The sequence below is a fragment of the Aphelocoma coerulescens genome, unplaced genomic scaffold (genome assembly GCF_041296385.1).
Source record: "Aphelocoma coerulescens isolate FSJ_1873_10779 unplaced genomic scaffold, UR_Acoe_1.0 HiC_scaffold_75, whole genome shotgun sequence".
Taxonomy (NCBI): domain Eukaryota; kingdom Metazoa; phylum Chordata; class Aves; order Passeriformes; family Corvidae; genus Aphelocoma; species Aphelocoma coerulescens.
Window position 1 is genome coordinate 1,114,302 of NW_027184061.1, and position 16,714 is coordinate 1,131,015.

The window sequence follows — 16,714 nt, forward strand, 5'->3', positions numbered from 1 at the left end:
GAAGCCCCACAAGTGCTTGGAGTGTGGGAAGGGCTTCAGATGGAACTTCAGGCTGAGGGAACACCAGAGGATCCATACTGGGGAGAAGCCCTATAAATGTGGGGAATGTGGGAAGAGCTTCAGCCAGAGCTCCCACCTGGTCAGCCACCAAAGGATCCACACTGGGGAGAGGCCCTATGAGTGTGGGAAATGTGGGGTGGGCTTCAGAGACAGCTCCCAGCTGAGGGAACACCAGAGGATCCACACTGGGGAAAAGCCCTACGAGTGTGGGAAATGTGGGAAGAGCTTCAGGCAGAGGCCCCACCTGATGAAACACCAGGTGATCCACACCTTGGGACGACCACATGAGTGTGGGGAATGTGGGAAGGGCTTCTGGTGGAGCTACAACCTGATTGAACATCAGATGATCCACACTGGGGAGAGGCCCTATGAGTGTTCTGAGTGTGGGAAGAGGTTTCAGACCAGCTCCACTCTCCTTGTGCACCAGCGGATTCACACAGAAGAGAGGCCCTTCCGTTGCCCCGACTGTGGGAAGGGCTTCAAGCAAAGCTCCAGTCTCATCAGCCACCGGCGCATCCACACCGGGGAGAGGCCCTACGAGTGTCCCCAGTGTGGGAAGAGCTTCTCACAGGGCTCTGCCTTGACCCAAAACCAAGGGAGGCACCACTAAGGGAAATTCCGTGCGCTGCTCCAGCTCCATCCCCCGTGGGAGGATCGGCATTGGATGATCCCCAGTGACCCCCGTGGGGCAGAGCCCTGGTGACCCCCGTTCCAGGTGATCCGCGCTGGGTGGGGGGAAAGGTGTTGGAGAGATTTCTTTGCCTTCTCGTTGTGCTGCTGGGATTTGGTTGGGAATAAATTCCCTCCCTGTGCCCAGGCTGGCTCTGTTGTGCCCATGCCGGGGCTCGGGGCGGGATCTCTCCCGCTCCTTCTCTCAGCTCCTGGGCCTTTCCTTGTATTTCCTGTCCCTGTGCAGTAGCAGAGGGCAGGGACAGAGCGGTTTTGGTGTCTCCCGGCATCCAGGCAGGGCCAGCCCAGCCCCGGGGGTTGTGAGGGGCTTGTGGGGGTCCCCCGTTTACGGGACATCCCCGCTGGAGGAGGGTGTCTCCCTTACTGCAGCCCCAGCCCTCAGGCAGCGCTCAGCCAAGCAGAGAATGCCCTCAGCTGGGGCCTCGTTTTTGGGCAAAGCTGAGCCCCTGGACATCTTCATCCCCATTTTGGGGTGCAGCTGAGCTCCTGGATACCTGGGTCCCCAGTTTTGGGGCTCTATTGTGCTTGCACAGCCTGGTTTTGGTAGCGGGGTTGGGTCAGAGGTGGCTTCTGAGAGATGGATCTCGAAGCTTTCTCCATGTCTGGCAGAGCCAATCCCTGGCAGCTCCAAAGATGGAGGTGCCGGATGCAGAGATGCCCCCACAGCCCCTGGGAAGGAGGAAGGAGGGGGGGGAGGGTGTTTTTAAGGGTCGTCTTTTCCTTCTCATTCTCCTGCTGTTATTTTTTTGGTGTCATCAATTTAATTAGTATCTCTAATTAGAGCCTGTTGTACCCATGCCGGGTTTTACTGAGGGATCTCTCCCAGTCCTTATCCCCAGCCAGGAACCCTCGGTTCCATTTTCTCTCCCCTGTGCGGCTGCGGGGGGCAGGGACAGAGTGGCTTTGGTGGGTGCCTGGCACCGGGCCAGCGTCACCCCAGGCCATGGGCACCCCTGAGATCCCGCGTCCCTGGGGACACATTTCTGGGCACAGCTGAGCTCCCACCTGCCCCGCACCTCGAGGTTCCCCCTCCAAAAAAACCCCACCGCGGGGCTGCAGCATCCCTAAAGCCCCTCGGCCAATCAAAATCGTGGCCAGCGCTGGCCATGGGGCGAGTGGTGGCAGCTGGGGCCGTACTGGTGGCACTGGTGGTGCTGGGAGCCCCCCCGACTGCGGGCGTGGAGCTCTCAGGTGAGGGGGGAGGGCGGGACACGATGGGAAAGGGGGGGAGAAGGGGAAAAAGGGGTGATGGGACCCCTAAAATGAGTGAGAGCTGGAGGGGACCCTCAAAGGAAGAGCAGGAGGGGGCTGAAGAGAGGGGGAGAAACGGGTGGGAGGGGCTGGGAAAGTGGGGAAAAGTGGAGGATGGGACCCGAAAACTGAGCGGGAGTGGGCTGGGGATTGGGGGATTGTGGGGGAAAAGAGTGGAAAGGGTGAAAAGGGGGGAATGGGACTCCAAAACTCCTCTGGGGAGCGGCTGGAAATGGCGGGAGAGGGGATGTGAAATAGGGAGAAGGGTGGAAAAGAGGAAGTCAGAGCACGGGCAGGAGGGTCCCGTGGCGGCCGTGGGGCACAGGGGGTGCGGAGCGGGGATCCGGGGTGGCTCCCGGAGCTCTGGGCGTGCTGGGGGCTGCAGGGGGGCACCCCCTGAGCTGTGTCCCGCACACACAGGGGTGTTCCAGGGGATGATGAAGTCCGAGTGTCGCTTCATTAAGGGCACCGAGCGGGTGAGGTTGGTGCAGAGGAGCATCTGACAGCGGGAGCAGCAACTGCACTCGCCAGCGATGTGGGGCTGTTTGTGGGGGACAGCCCGTGTGGGGAGAAACAGGCGCAGTGCTGGAACAGCCATCCAGCCAGACTGGGGTACAAACGGGCTCTGGCGGACAGGCTCTGCCGGCACCACCGCGACATCGTTGCCCCGTTGCTCGCGGCCCGCAGAGGTGCAGAACGTCGGGCAGAGCGAGTCCCCTCGGGCCCTGCCCTGGGGATGAGCCTGGAGCCCCTCAGCCCCCCTGGTGCCCATCCCCGGGGCCTCTTGTCCTTCCAGGTTCCCCTGAGGTGTCCCAGTCCCTCCCAGTCCCTCCCAGTCCATCCCAGTCCATCCCAGTCTCTCCCAGTGCCCCCGCGCGTGTCCATCCCAGCCCTGCGTGGCGCTGACGCCCCTCAGCCAATCAGAGCGCGTCTCTCTGATGACTCATCAGTTGCCAGGCAGACCCGCAGCGCCGAGTGCCCCGTGCTGGACTCGGCCTCCCAGTGCCGCGCGCTCCATTCCCAGTCGCTCCCAGTGCCCTCCCAGTGCCCTCCCCAGTGCTCTCAATCCACTCCCCTCTCACGAGGGCAGCTCACTTCTCTCAGAACACCCCAGCCCGAAGCTGTCTGTGCTTCTAGGCCGATCTCTTGTCCTGTTTTTCGGTGTTGGGCATTCCATCAAGATCCACCCTTCCTTTTAGCCTTGGCAAAGGGGCTGGGAGAGGGTTTGGGGGATCCTCGCAGGGCAGGGAGCAACTGGGATGGGGTTTGTGGAGTCCTGGAGGGGATGAGAGTGGGTTTGGCATGTGCTGGAAGGTTTAACGGCGTTCTGGACAGATTGTGGATGAAAAAAAGAGGGGTTTAGGGGGTCCTGATGGCTCTCTGGGGGCATTTTGGAGAGGTCCTGACCCCTGTGGACCCCCACAGATGCCAGCGGACACTGCCCGCAGCAAGATTCTGACGGGGATTGGGGACTTCGTGTTGGGCTTCATCTTCCTGGCGCTGTGGCTCGGCTTTCACTTGCTCGAGAAGGTGATGGGGGGTCCCGGGGATCGCATCCCCCCTCCCCCAGAGCGTGTGTGCCCCCCCGGGGCCCCCCAGCCCGGTGTCACCCCCTTTGCTCTGCCCACAGAGCTCCTGAGCCGCCGGCGGCCGCAGCCCCTCCCCGTGGCCTCGGGCCCGGCCGGGACCCCCCGCTCCATCCCCGCGCTGATTTTGGGGGGGGTCGTGTGTCCCCCCCAGCCCCACTTTCACTCTGCCCCCACCCGGCTGCTCCCAGTGTTCCAAATAAAGCGTCCCAGTTCGGCCCGGTCCCGTTTATTGGGGTAGTGGGGAGGGACTCTGGGGAACCCCGCAGGGAAGCTGAGATCGGGGGAGCAAAACCGGCCCCAGGATGGATCAGGAATGGGGCCCCTCATTTTTCCCCCCCGTGTCACCCCACTCTGGGTGCTGGGAGCCCCCGGCTGCGGGCGAGGAGCTCTCGGGTGAGTGGGGAGGGGCGCGGGGTCGATGGGAAAGGTGTCTGAGAGGGGGATAAGGGCCGGGGGGACAGTGGGAAAGGGCTTCCCATGAGAGTCCCTTTGTTTCCCCATCACTTGATCTCTTGAGCTGTTCCCTGGGGCTCTCGGGGGGGCAGAACCTCACAGGGGGGTCCCCAAACCCCTGTCCCTCCCTGGGGGTCTCATGGGGGGTTCCTCCCCACCCAGCAGCTGGTGCTGAGGCGGCCATGGGGCAGAGAGGGGTGGGAAAGGGGTGTCCAGGGGGGTCCCTTGAGCTCCCAACCTGCTGTGGGGTGCTGGGGGCTGCTGGAGGGGGGCACCCCCGACCTGTCTCCCACACAGGTGTGTTCCATTCCTGGGGAAAAGCCCACTGGCACTTCCTTGATGACAACAACTGGGTGAAGTTCATGGACAGGAACATCTACAACTGGGAGCAGTTTGGGCACAGGGGATACCCCAAAATTTGGAGGTGGGATGGAGTTGTTTTGAGGTGGAATTGAGCCGTTTGCAGTGGGATGGAGTCGCTTTGAGGCGCCTTCGATCCCTCTCGGCTTTTGGGGTGCAGAGCTGTGAGGGACTGAAATGTTCCGGGTTAGTGGCTCAAACCATTGGCCACCGGCAGCAGCAGCGGGGCCTTTGCTGGCCGTGGGCACAGGGAGCGCCCGGGGGCACAGGGGGGGAACACCCAGCCCGGAGGGGCCGAGCCGGGCCTGGAGCCAGGGAAGGGCAGAGGCCGATGGGAAGCAGATCCGGCCAGGTGGGACAGGGCTTTGGAGCAGGGCAGCGCCCTCCCTTACACAACTGGCCCAGCTCTGGGAACCCGCCCGGGCCAGGCCCGGGACATGCACACAGAGGCCTGGAGGTTGCCATCCCTTCGCATGGGCCATGCCTGGCTCAGCTGCGCTGCCGGGAGGGGCAGGGCCATGTCTTAGAAGGGGCCATAAACCATCAGAGCCCCCAGAGTGCCCCGGGATCCACAGTGTGACATCGGACACTGCAAAACTCCCCCGGGGGAGGTACCTGGGTGTTCACCCAAACCTGAACCTGTATTGACCCACCGAACTTGGAGTTTCCGGGGCTTCCCCAGCCCCCACGGGATCCAGCCTGGGACCATCACTTACACCAAGGACAGCGACATTGGAACAACCAAAACCAAAAGTTTTGTTGCTGATCCAGGGCTGCTGACTGTGTATCCTTCTACTCTCATACTTTCTTGGCCCTTATACATTTCCTAAGTGTTACTTTTATGCTTTTAATATTACTGGAGATGGTAACCAAAAGGGCTCCAAACCCCCTTCACACAGCAACCAAACTGCTCTGAAATAAACCCTACAGAGATATATTTATGAACACAGATCTTTCACTGTTGTTTCACTCTAATCTGCCCCAGGGGAGCCATGAACCAGACCCTGGGTTACCCTCGCCTTCAGGGGCAGGGCGGAACAGGAGCCGGACACGGGGGAAGCTTCTGGAAGCTGCTCAAGGAAGCCACCCCTGGAGGCCCCCTATTTCCAAAGCCTGGCCATGCAAACCCAGGACACTGGATCCAAACATGGATCACTCAGACGGGGGGCACCAGGGCTCTGCCTGTCGTGGTTTGACGCAGCTGAGCGTCAAGCACACAGAATCTGTTATTTTTCATAAGGGGAAAATAAGAAAATATTGAGGAAAACTAGCGAGCTGTGAGGCAGAACAGGTTCAAACTTAAACAGTTGCTGTACAAAGAAAAAGTTTATTACCAACAGAATTAAAAGTAAAAAGAATTAACAAGAAATTCAAGCAAACCTCCCCTCTCTTCCAGCACTTCCCTCCTTTTACCCAACTCACAGAAAGGAAGCAGAACATGGGATTTTAGTCAGTGTTGCAGTTCTTGAAGAGTCTCTTTCTTATGCTAAAGGAAAAAAGGGTTTTCTTCTGCATCACGTGGTTCCCAAAGTGCCACCAACAGCAGACCCGCCTGGAAAGAAACAATCTGCTGTGGTGTAAAACATCTCTGCCCTGAAAAATCTCACAGTTCCTTCACACTGCCAGACATGGGCCTTCACATGGGGTTATTAATCTTTTTAAGGATTAATTACTTTGGCCTGAACACAAAGGGTTGGGTTGTTTTTTTTCTTTTTGTGACAGGAGGTCTCTAAAAGCCTCTCAGTACTTCTATATAGCCTGGCACAGGCACTTTTCATAATTTTCATGGGCCACGGGTGAACTTTCCATCCCTCCATGTACTCCAAATGGATCAAAGAGACAAACAGTCTGTGATATTACAGTTTCTTACCACGGCCTGCAGGAAGTTTTTTAAGCTGCGCGCGAGAATCGCGGCACCGCCCTCTTTTCTCCCGTCGCCATTTCCAGCTCCGTCCCACAGGACTCACTTTCTCTTCTCTCTGGCTCCGAAGCCGCCACGTTGAAGAGTGTTCTTGTTCGGGCTCTACGGTGGAGAAAGCCTGGCTCCCTTTGTGCTGCTGGCTGCGTGGTGTCCTCTTCAGTTCAGCGCGGAGTGTGCTGGCTGCAGACAGGAGGCTCCGCCGGCTCCCGCTGGCTCCGCCGGCCCCGCGTGGAGAGGAGAGGGACCCGCCGGTGCCAGGGAGCCGCGCCGGATGGGTTTAGCTGTGTGGCACTCCATGGCTGGCTTTAGCTGCCTGCGGCTCTGGGACAGTTCCCCCCCAGCAGTGACACAGGGTCTGTGCTGCGGCGTTGGGAAAGGAGGGGGTGCAGGGGCCCTGACCCGGCGGGGCCCGGAGCCTCCAAGGTCCCCTTCCATCTTCCGGCAGGCAAGCTGGAACAAAAGGAATTCCCGCGTTTCCGTGTGGTTTAAATATGTAAATTGTGAGAAGCATCATTAGTCTAAAAGACTGTCCATCAACTCAGGGTCAACCCACTACACCAGCCCTGCTGGAAGTGGGCAAGGGCACCAGAAACCCCAAGGCCCAGCCAGTGCTGCTTCTGGAGGTGGTGGGAGCGGCCAGGGAGGCAGCGCCAAACTGAGGGATATGAAGGTCTCTTCCGGCCTGGATGAATCCGGGACTTGGGGATCGCCCCAGGCCAGGTGCAGCACCCGGCACTTGGCCTTGTGAGGCCTCGTAAGGTTCTCGTTGTGCCACTTCTCAGGCTTGCCCAGGTCCCTGTGCACGGCCAAATCCGGCCATGGTGCCCCTGCCACGCTCAGCTGCCCGTCCCCTGCAAACGTGCTGAGGGGGAGCTCGAGCCCCTGCCTGTGTCATCGGGGACGCCACTAAAGAGCCCCAGGGCCAAGGCAGAGCCCTGAGGGACACCCCTCGTCCCTGGCCTGCAGCTGCACATGGAGCCAATGCCCCCAAGTCCCTGGCTGCGGCCATCTGGCCAATGGCTCATGCCCTGAGTAGCCCACCCGCCAAAGCCAGGGCTCTGCAGTGTGGGGATTGGGCTGTTGAGTGGGACCGTGGCCAAAGCCTCACAGAGGCCAGGGGCTACAAGTGCCCAAGTCCAGGGCCTGCTCAGTGCAGGCTCGGCTGCTGAAGGGGCGCCGGGTACAGCCCTTTGTGACACAGGTGCATGATGTCAGGGCCCTTGGCCATGCGGAACATGGGGGTGCCCAGAGACCCTTGTGACATCACAGAGCCCTGGCCGAGGGTATCTAAGGGGCACAGAACATTGGAGTGCCCAGTCCGGTGAGAGCCACTCTAGCAGAAGGAAGCAGCTCCCGTGATCCTTCTGTGCTACAGGACCTCAGAGATGGAAGAGGACAAGGCAAACCCCAACTCCTCCCAGCCAGCCACCCCTGTGCCCAGTGGGCTGCAAGACCAGACCCTCAGCTGGCACTTGGTGGGGGCAGAGAGTGCCTCAGTCAGGCCCCAGAGAGACACTGAAGAGGAGCAGGGGCCCTTTGTCATCAAGGAGGCGGAGAGGAAACCTGGCATGGATGAGGAGCCTTGCCAGGGGAGAGACACTCGGCCCCAAGAGCTTCGCCTGTGGGAAGAGGCGACAGGCCGTGAGTTGTCCCAGTGGGTACCAGCAGGGCCAGTGCAGGACGTGTCCCTGTGCGGAGTGTGGAGTCACCAAGGGCTGAACCCGTGGAAGATGGGTGTGAGCGTGCAGTGGGGAGATGGGGCACAGCAAATGCTCTACCAGTGGGAACAGAGAGTGAAAATCCAGGAGCTGCCCCAAGGCAAAGAAGAGGGGAATGACCCAAAGCTGTCCCAGCAGGGCGAAGGAAGGGTGAGGGGCCAGGAGGCAGACAGGGGGTCACTCCTGGCAGGGAAAGGGAGCGAGGAGCGGACCTCAGCTGGAGACAATGAAGACTGCCAATACCACACCCAGCTTGAGCTGTCCCAAGAGTGCCAAGGTGCAGCAAAGCCAGAGCTGTCCCAAGGAGAGGTCAGCAGCTCCCAAGACCCCTCTGATGGGGATGACGGCATCGAGCCAGAGCCGTGCCACGCAGAGCTCAATGAGTGGGAAGAGTACATCTACCGAGAGGTTTCCATAGAGGAAGATGGCAGCGACAGAGACCTCACACAGAGCACCTGGCAATACACGTGCATCTTCAGCTTCGGGGTCCCGCCCTCGCTGCCGAAGGCCGCCGCCTGGGACGGACTCGGCGTCCTCGAGCTGCGCGAAGAAGGCGGGCGCCGAAGCCTGGCAGCTCTTGCGGCAGACGGGCTCCCGGCGCCCGTCCCTCGGGAGGCCTGGGCCGAGCGCCGGGCACGGCAGCCGCTCTGTGCCTCGCTTTTTGCCCTGCGAGGCCGAGCCGCCACGGGACCCGCAGCTTGTCCTGTGCTGGCCTGGCAGGAGCCGGGGCCTGCCCCGCGCAGCCCCCGCGGCCCCTCGGCTGCCCAGCCGGCTGCCCCCAGCAAGCGGCCCGGCCGCCTCAGGCGGGCGCTGCGGGCGCTGCGGGCGCTGTTCCGCTGCCGCTGCCTGGCGCCGCGGACGCGGGAGTAGCGCCCGCCCGGCCCGGGGCGGCCTCGGCCTGGACGGGCCCCGCAGCCTGAGCTGCCCCGGCTGCTTTGGGCCGTGCCGGGGGCGTCTCCCCGGTGCCCAAAGTCACCGGCGTGGCCGGCCCCAAGCAGCGCCCGTGGAGCGCGCTCGGTGCCGGCGCGCTCGGCGGGGAAGCCCAGAGAGTCACCAAGAGACCCTGCCGGGCACCCGCTGCCACTGGCACCCTGGCAGAGCCAGCGTCGCCCCGAAACCGCGTCCCCGAGGGCCACATCTGCACAGCTCCTGAACACTGCAGAGACAAGGACTCCACCACCGCCCTGGAAAACTTCTTCCAGTGCCTCACGCCTCTGCCAAGGAAAAACTGCTTCAGATATTGAATCTGAACCTCCCCTGGTGGCACCAAAGGCAACGGACATGGCTGCAGGACATTGACTCAACAAATGCAAGTTGACTTTAAGAAATAGTAATGGGTTAAAAAAAAAAAACCAAACAAAAATTAAGAAAAACTCCTCATACAGGAAAAAAGAATAGGAATAGGAATATTGTGATGACGAAGAAATAGCAGTAGTAAATAGGAGGAAGAAGAAAAAGGAATAGAATATTAATAAAAATAGTAAGTTGAATAAGAATAATAAGAGCATAGGAAGAAGAAGAAGAAGAAGAAGAGGAAGAAGAAATAGTAGTAAGCAATAAGAATATGAAAAAGAAATGAATAAGCATAACAAGTGAATAAGATTAATTAGAATAAGAAGAATATGATAAAGAAGAAGAAATAGTAGTAGTAAATAAGAAGAAAAATTAAAATAGTAATAAGAAGAATAAGAGTAAGACAAAGAAGAAGAAGCAAGAGTAGTAGAACTAATTAAAAAGAAGGAAAAGAAGAAGACTTAGATGAAGAAGATGAAATAGGAAATAGTAATAAGAAGAATATCAAATTAAAATACACATCCACACATCCTCTAGAATCCCATCCCTCCCATTCGTTGTTCAATAAAATGCATGTCCAATAAAATCCGTTTGTTGCCCTCATATGGTCTCACTTGCACCTTCCCTGGGGCACAGGTGTCTCTCCCTCTTGGCATCCTAACCCATGGGCAGGGTCCCTTCCAGCCACAAGCATGCCGGGATTCTGTCAGGGACTCCCTTCCCTTCTTCCCTCTGCTTCCAGCTGGAGAATGTGCAGCAAAGCAGCCTTTGCTGTCTACTCTGGGAGCCCTCCCAGCTACTGGACCTTGTCCCCTGGCCCTGCACAGCTCCCTTGGGAGGCACGGCAGGACCAGCAGCCTGGGAGCCTCGGGAATGCCCCTCTGGGATCCATGGCACACACTGCAATTCCAGTTCCCAGGGAGGAAAAGATGTTCCTGCCCTTGAAGGCAAAGCTCTGAAGGGACTGAAACCCAAATGGAGCAAGATCTTACAGTGACATTTCACTTCCAGCCTCCACAACTTCATCCAGGGCTGCTTTAGCCCCTGGATTGGGGAAAAAAAACATCAGGGGAGGGTCTTTGGCTGGGAGCTGCCCTGGGCAAAGGGAAACACTGGGAGGGAAAAAGAGCAGGCAAAGGAAGGCAGGAGAGAAAGGAGGAGCTGGCAAAGAGCATCACTCCGTATCTCTGAGGGAAGGGGAAGCCTTTTGTTGTATGGAAACCAATAAAAACTCGGAGTATCTCTGCCAGGCCACTGAAGGCCTCTCCTGCCCCACTCTCCCCAAGCAAAGTGCCCCTCCTTGCCCATCCTCGCAGCACTGTCCTCATGCCCTTCTGCTCGTTGTGGATGGTGGGGCAGAGGGTTTGTTCCAGGGCATCCTGCAAGCACCAGGCAGGACAGTTCCGCCAGGATGGGAACCCAGCTCAGGGCTGAGGGACTCAGAAAATCTAAACACCAACACAACACCAACAGGGCACATTTGTCATTTTTGCTACAAAAGGCAGCACTGAAAATGATGGGTAATGAGAGCCTCCTAATCACTCCAATCCCTTCTCCATTTTAAACTTCCTCTGAAATAACCAGAACAGCTCTTCAAATTCCTTCATCTTTGTCAGTCCCAGATCTTTTGAGAGCAGACTGGGGAAGAGAGCACAACATTAGCATGTTGGTAATCAGACATGGCTTGTTGTCCATTTCTCCTTACTCAATTACAGCGGTAGATATTGGGAATAACCAGCTGTCCTGAGGAATTTTTCCTGCAGCAAGTTATTTTCCTATCATGTCCATCTGTAATTTTATTACTTTATTACTTATTAAATGACTTACTACTTATTAAAGCACCAATATAAATACAGTACAGCAACTTGCAATTACTCCCCCTTATATTTATAAACCTCAAAGTCTTCCAGGTCTTAACAACAGGAAAAACCCTGTGTCACCCTTTTGCAGAAGAACATATTTAGGGTTTGGACACATCCTCGGCAGGACTAAGTAGGAAAACAGCTGAAGCTCCAGCAGATCCTTAATAAACTTTTGCCTGCTGGGTATCGGGAATAAAACTGTGTTATTTCAGTGTCTTGATTTTTTATGAATCTAGTTATTATCTATTAATTACTTTTCTCTTTTTGACTTTTCAAAAGCTGATGTTGCACAAAAAAGTGAGCTCTGGAGACCTGAAGCAAGCTGGGCACTTAGGGCTGAACTGCTGCATCTGCTTCACAGAGAATTTTTATTTGACCCCAGGAATGCTGGTTGCTCAGTCAGACTAAACAGCTTTGATTCATTTCAGTGTGGGAGGATTGGGGTGTGCAGCTCCAGGCCAGGCTGGCAGGGTTGAACAGGAATTCCCAAACAGCCTTGGAGTCCTGGCCCCCTCAGCATTCCCTGCTCCACCCGGCCCCAGCCTGCCGGGAATCAGGCTCAGCAGCAAAAGCACAAATTCTGAATATCTCAGGAGTGCTGTACAAGACACAATGATCACAGGCTGTGATCCCAAAGCCCCATCTCAGGTTCTCATCTGGGCTAAATGCTGTATTTTGGGTTAGGAACAGGCTGCCTGACCCGGCCCCAGCTCTCTTTGATAGTTATCAGCACCCGGCTGCTCTCGGGCTCCGCGGGAGCGCAGAGCCGCAGATAAACCCTGCACCGAGCTGTTCGCCCAGAGACAAAACTTATTTTCTTCTGCACACCGAAGTTCCTTTCATGCCACCTGGCTTAGATGAGCTGCTCAGGTTTGGCCTGCTTGGATTTGAAGAGCTGCTCCCCCAAGATGAAGGGACAAGGCCAGGAGCAGTTAATAACTTTCTTCACTGGAAACACTGTTGAATCATTCCTTTCCCTCCCCACAGACTGCATAAAGCCTCCTCAGTGTTTGAGTCTAACCAACCTTTCAACTGGAAATAGCAGCCCTCAGTGGGATTTTCCTGTCCTGGCACCAGTTTCTCTCACAAGTGTCCACCTGGCTTCTAGCCAGAGGTAAAAACGGCATTTCTTAAAGCCAAATTTTGAGATAGGGGAAGATCTGGGTGGAAAACTCAAAACAACCAAAATTAGTGTAGGCTTATACCTACAGAGGAGACCAGGGCCATCTCTTTTCCCTAATTCACATTATTTCCTATCCTGCCTTTGACTTTAACACTCATTCTCTGTACCACAAGAACTGTTCTCTGTTGGCTTTTATAGCTGCAACTGTTCTGGCTGTCTTTGCAGCTCTCCAAAGCCTTCAGTCTCAGACAGGACACCAGATTTCTGAAATTCCACCCCTGGACTCATACACACTCCTGCCCCAGCACCCCAGCCCTTCTCCACAGAGCTGCTTCCCACGGGTCGCCCCAGCCTGTGCTGCTGCCTGGGGTTGTTCCTCCCCAGGTGCAGGATGTGCCTTTGCCTCTGTGGGATTTCCAAAGGTTCCTCTCTGCCCATCTCTCCCACCTGTCCAGGTCCCTCTGAGGCTGCACAGCCCTCAGGGGGTCAGCCACTCCTCCAAACGTTTTATCACCAATGAACTCCCTGAGGAGGCATCAACCCCACGGGCTCTGCCTGTCCTGCTCCAGCTCCCTGCTCCCACCTCCCATCACCTCTCCCGTGTTTATCACCATTCCAGTTGCTCTGTCTTTTCTTATGGAGCAAGAAAATAAGAAAAAATCCAGGTGGATTAACACCAAATTATGCTGGCATTTTACAGAGAGCATGAAAGACAACGACACAGACAATTTTCTAAAGCAAAAGCACTGCTGCAGTCACACCACCACCTATCAAGGAAAAATCTGTTCCCTACAGTAAGGAATCAATTTTAATACAAAGTCCCATCAGCTCAAGGTGGTACCAATTAATCAAAACAATTCACTTGCAGATTCTTTACAGTCACTGTTTTATAAAGGGTAATTCTTTTCTTACTTGTTATTCCAGTGTTGGCACAAAGGAGGTTTAAACTGACTTTCATCCAATCTTAAAAAACAAATCATAGCTGTAGTTTAAAATAGTTGGGAGTGTTTATTCCTCTTGGTTCTAGGTGCCAATTCAAATACTGAAAAAATGATCAAAAACCAGCACTACTGCCAAAATGAACAGCTCAGAAATGCCAAAGTCACGATGCACAGTACAGAGCAATACTAAAATCTCTGGGGTTTAACACAGTATGAGGAGCACACAATTAGCAAAGTCCAAGTATGTCCTGGATTCACATGCCCACACACACCCCAGGTGTGCACCTTTATAAAATTAAATACTCACTCACTGTGAACAGTCCTGGGTGTTCTTACGAAGATGGTGAGTTGCTGATTGAATTTGAAGCACAACAGATGCTTAGTGCTCCAACCAAACACTGCTTTTCCTATATCTATTAAGTGTATGTCTTTGTGTGGATATGTACACACACTCTTCAGCTACCAAAGTAACTAAAAAATATCAGCCAAAGGCTTTCTGCTTCCCCAAACTGAAGAACTCAAGCCATGAGCTAAAAACCTCAGCAATTCCAGAGAGGAAACACTGCAGTGATGCCTCAGAAAACACCAGTTCTGATTAAAACACCTGAATTTATAATGAATGCCTTTTTAAAAGTTGAAAAATATTTTTGGGCATGGCTTCTGCACAAAAATCCTCTTCCACAAGAATCTGCCAACTACTACAGAGCTCCTCAGGGTTTAAAGTGTTACTCCAGGTTGTGCCTGGGCCAGCAGGGCAGGGCTTGGAGCTCTGCAGTAAATTCCTGCCATCAGGCAGCCGGGAGATAAGGGCTGGGAAAAGAAAAAAGAACACAAACACAACAAACCCCAGAGCCCCACTGGCCACATCTCCTGAGAGTCAGAGACCTTGTAAAATGTCACCTTTGTCTTCCCTGATGCCAAACTCCTGACAGGAGGTTCAGAACAAGGCACAGGGGTGTGGAAAGAAGAATTTAACAAACCTCAACCACTAAACTTGTCTCGCACTTTGTTTTTCAAGCATTTTGCAGTTCTGCTCTCAGAAAGCCATGCAAGTTTCATGAAACTTCCATAGAGTTTAAATCAAAGATTTAAGCTGTAATTTTTAGCCCTCTCCCTGAACACTGACTGGTACCTGCACTTATGTGCACACACTAAAATAGATCATTTCTGTCAAACTCTGCTCCACAACACCAGGAACGGGAACAAAGCACGTCCACGTGCATTTGGCAATGACAGAATGCACAGACCCACCTGGGGATTCCACTGGCAGCCCTTACGCTCTGCAAAAACCCTTCTGCCCTTTTCAGGCTTCAGTATTAAACACTGAGCAAAAGAAACTGTTGCAGATACTGCAAAGGCCATCTCCTGCAATTTCTGTTTGGCAGAAGTTTGTGCAGGTCCTTCATCCTGGTGCAGGGGAGGCTGCTGCTGGGTAATCCTCCTGAAGCCCTCGAGTGACAGGAATTCCATTTCGGATCACAGCTATTCACAGCCACCAAATCAGCTGCCACAGACCTGGCAAGGTATTAGGGCAGGACACAGCAAGTTTTACACAAAAGGCATTAAAATCTCACAACAGAAGAAGCCCCAGATGGACAAGGAGACAGGTTTGCTTTATAGCATTTGCAAAGAAAATTCAGATTTAAGCACTGTAAAGTCAGCTTTAAAATCACAAGGCTGCAACAGATGCTCATTTAATGAAATAACAGCAAACGGAACCCCTTTCGCATCTTCAAGTGTCTGTTTGATCATAACACAGGTTCATCCTCACCATCATCCCCCCACATGACCACAGACATACTGCAGCTCCCTGGAAACGGCATCGAATCACTTCCTCCGCAATTCCCGTTAATTTCCCGCAGCACAGCCCCGGCTGGGCACGAGGAAGCTGTGGCTGCTGCTTTGTTTCCTGAACTTCAAGTGAACCCAGCTCTGCCCACAGCTACAGGTGCTGTTGATCACTCAATTACAGAATCATGCACTGGGCTGGGGGGACCTTAAAGCCCATCCAGTGCCACCCCTGCCCTGGGCAGGGACACCTCCCACTACCCCAGGCTGCTCCCAGCCCCACCCAGCCTGGCCGTGGACACTGCCAGGGATCCGGGGGCAGCCCCAGCTTCTCTGGACAAAGCATAAGGAAAGTGCTTGTGCTCCTCCACAGACCTGAGTCAGCCACAGTGGCAATAAAACCCTGGGCTTAAGGATGTACTTAAAAACATCAGAGATGGTCCCTGTGCTTTTATAGGTAAAAGAGATCAAATGTTACATGGAAACAGTCAGGACTTCAATGCGCTCAGAAAGGCCCTTCATGAATATCAGGCAAGAGGACAGAAATTAGAAAACACCTTCAGCCAAGTAAAACTGGCTTCATTTACTGAAACTACAGTAACCACCTGCTTTTGTTGCCTCTGTGCTCTTACAATACTGTCCAGAATTACCATGTTCAGAGAAAGTGACCACAGAGGGGAAGAAAAGGATTATTTACAGCAGTTCTACAGCCCTCCTTTTACTTCGATGCTCTATTTAAATATTCTGGCTATTTCAAGGGCTGGGTAAAACTGGCTTTTGTAGACTGAACACAGAAAACAAACAGCAGAAAAATGCAGCATTTCCCCCCTCAGCCAGAACACAGCGAGAGCGCAGTGGTTAAGCAAAGGCAGAGTAAGCTGATTACCAAGTACACAGCTGCTCCTACCTGGCAGAAAGCAAAGGGAAAAAAACCCCTATGAGTCATCAAATGTATGGGAACCTAGAATGCAGGGAATATTTCTCTGCCTGTTTTGAAACGTTTTACCCTTCTGGACAGTACAGGCTTTGACTTTTGTCCACGGGAAAATTTGCCTAGCCTCTGGGAAGAATTTGAATCTGCAATGGTGTGAATTAGGTGACAGAATACTGCGTGATATTAGCACAGGGTGAAAAATTTAGTTTTTAGGTCTATTTGCATAGTAAAGAGATAGAAGTAGAAAACCTCAAAATGCAGAATAAGTTGTAGTTAAAAGCTTCTTTCTCCTTCTTCACTAACTCCATATTTTGCAGCAATAGTGGTTTGGGATGATTGGATACAGAATTCCACAGTTCCTGTCTACGTGATTTAGGAACTTGTTGGACATGGGTAAAAAAGTGAAAATACCTTGTGTTTTAAGCTTTCATTGGGTAATTTACCTGTAAAAAGGCTGTGAAATCTTGATAAGTTGTCTTCTTGCTGCATTGTCTGCTCTGTGCTATGTCTAAGCCATGCCAGGGGCTTCTACTCGTTAGATAACAATTAATAAACACCTACCAAGAGGCTGAGAAGCATGAAGTCACATTCGCCTTGTTTTTTCTCCTAGAAAAAATCTGAACGTCTCCCGCATCAGGGAAGAACACAATTAATGATGAGGACAGTGTTAGAGCACCAGAACGGGCACAACAGAGCCAGCCTGGGCACAGGGAGGGAATTTATTCCCAACC

The 16,714-nt window shown here is 54.2% G+C and overlaps 1 pseudogene; it reads left to right on the plus strand.

The window, feature by feature from the left end:
- The window catches only part of LOC138102437 (uncharacterized), a 705,988-nt pseudogene that overhangs the window by 541,425 nt on the left and 147,849 nt on the right, over positions 1-16,714 (plus strand).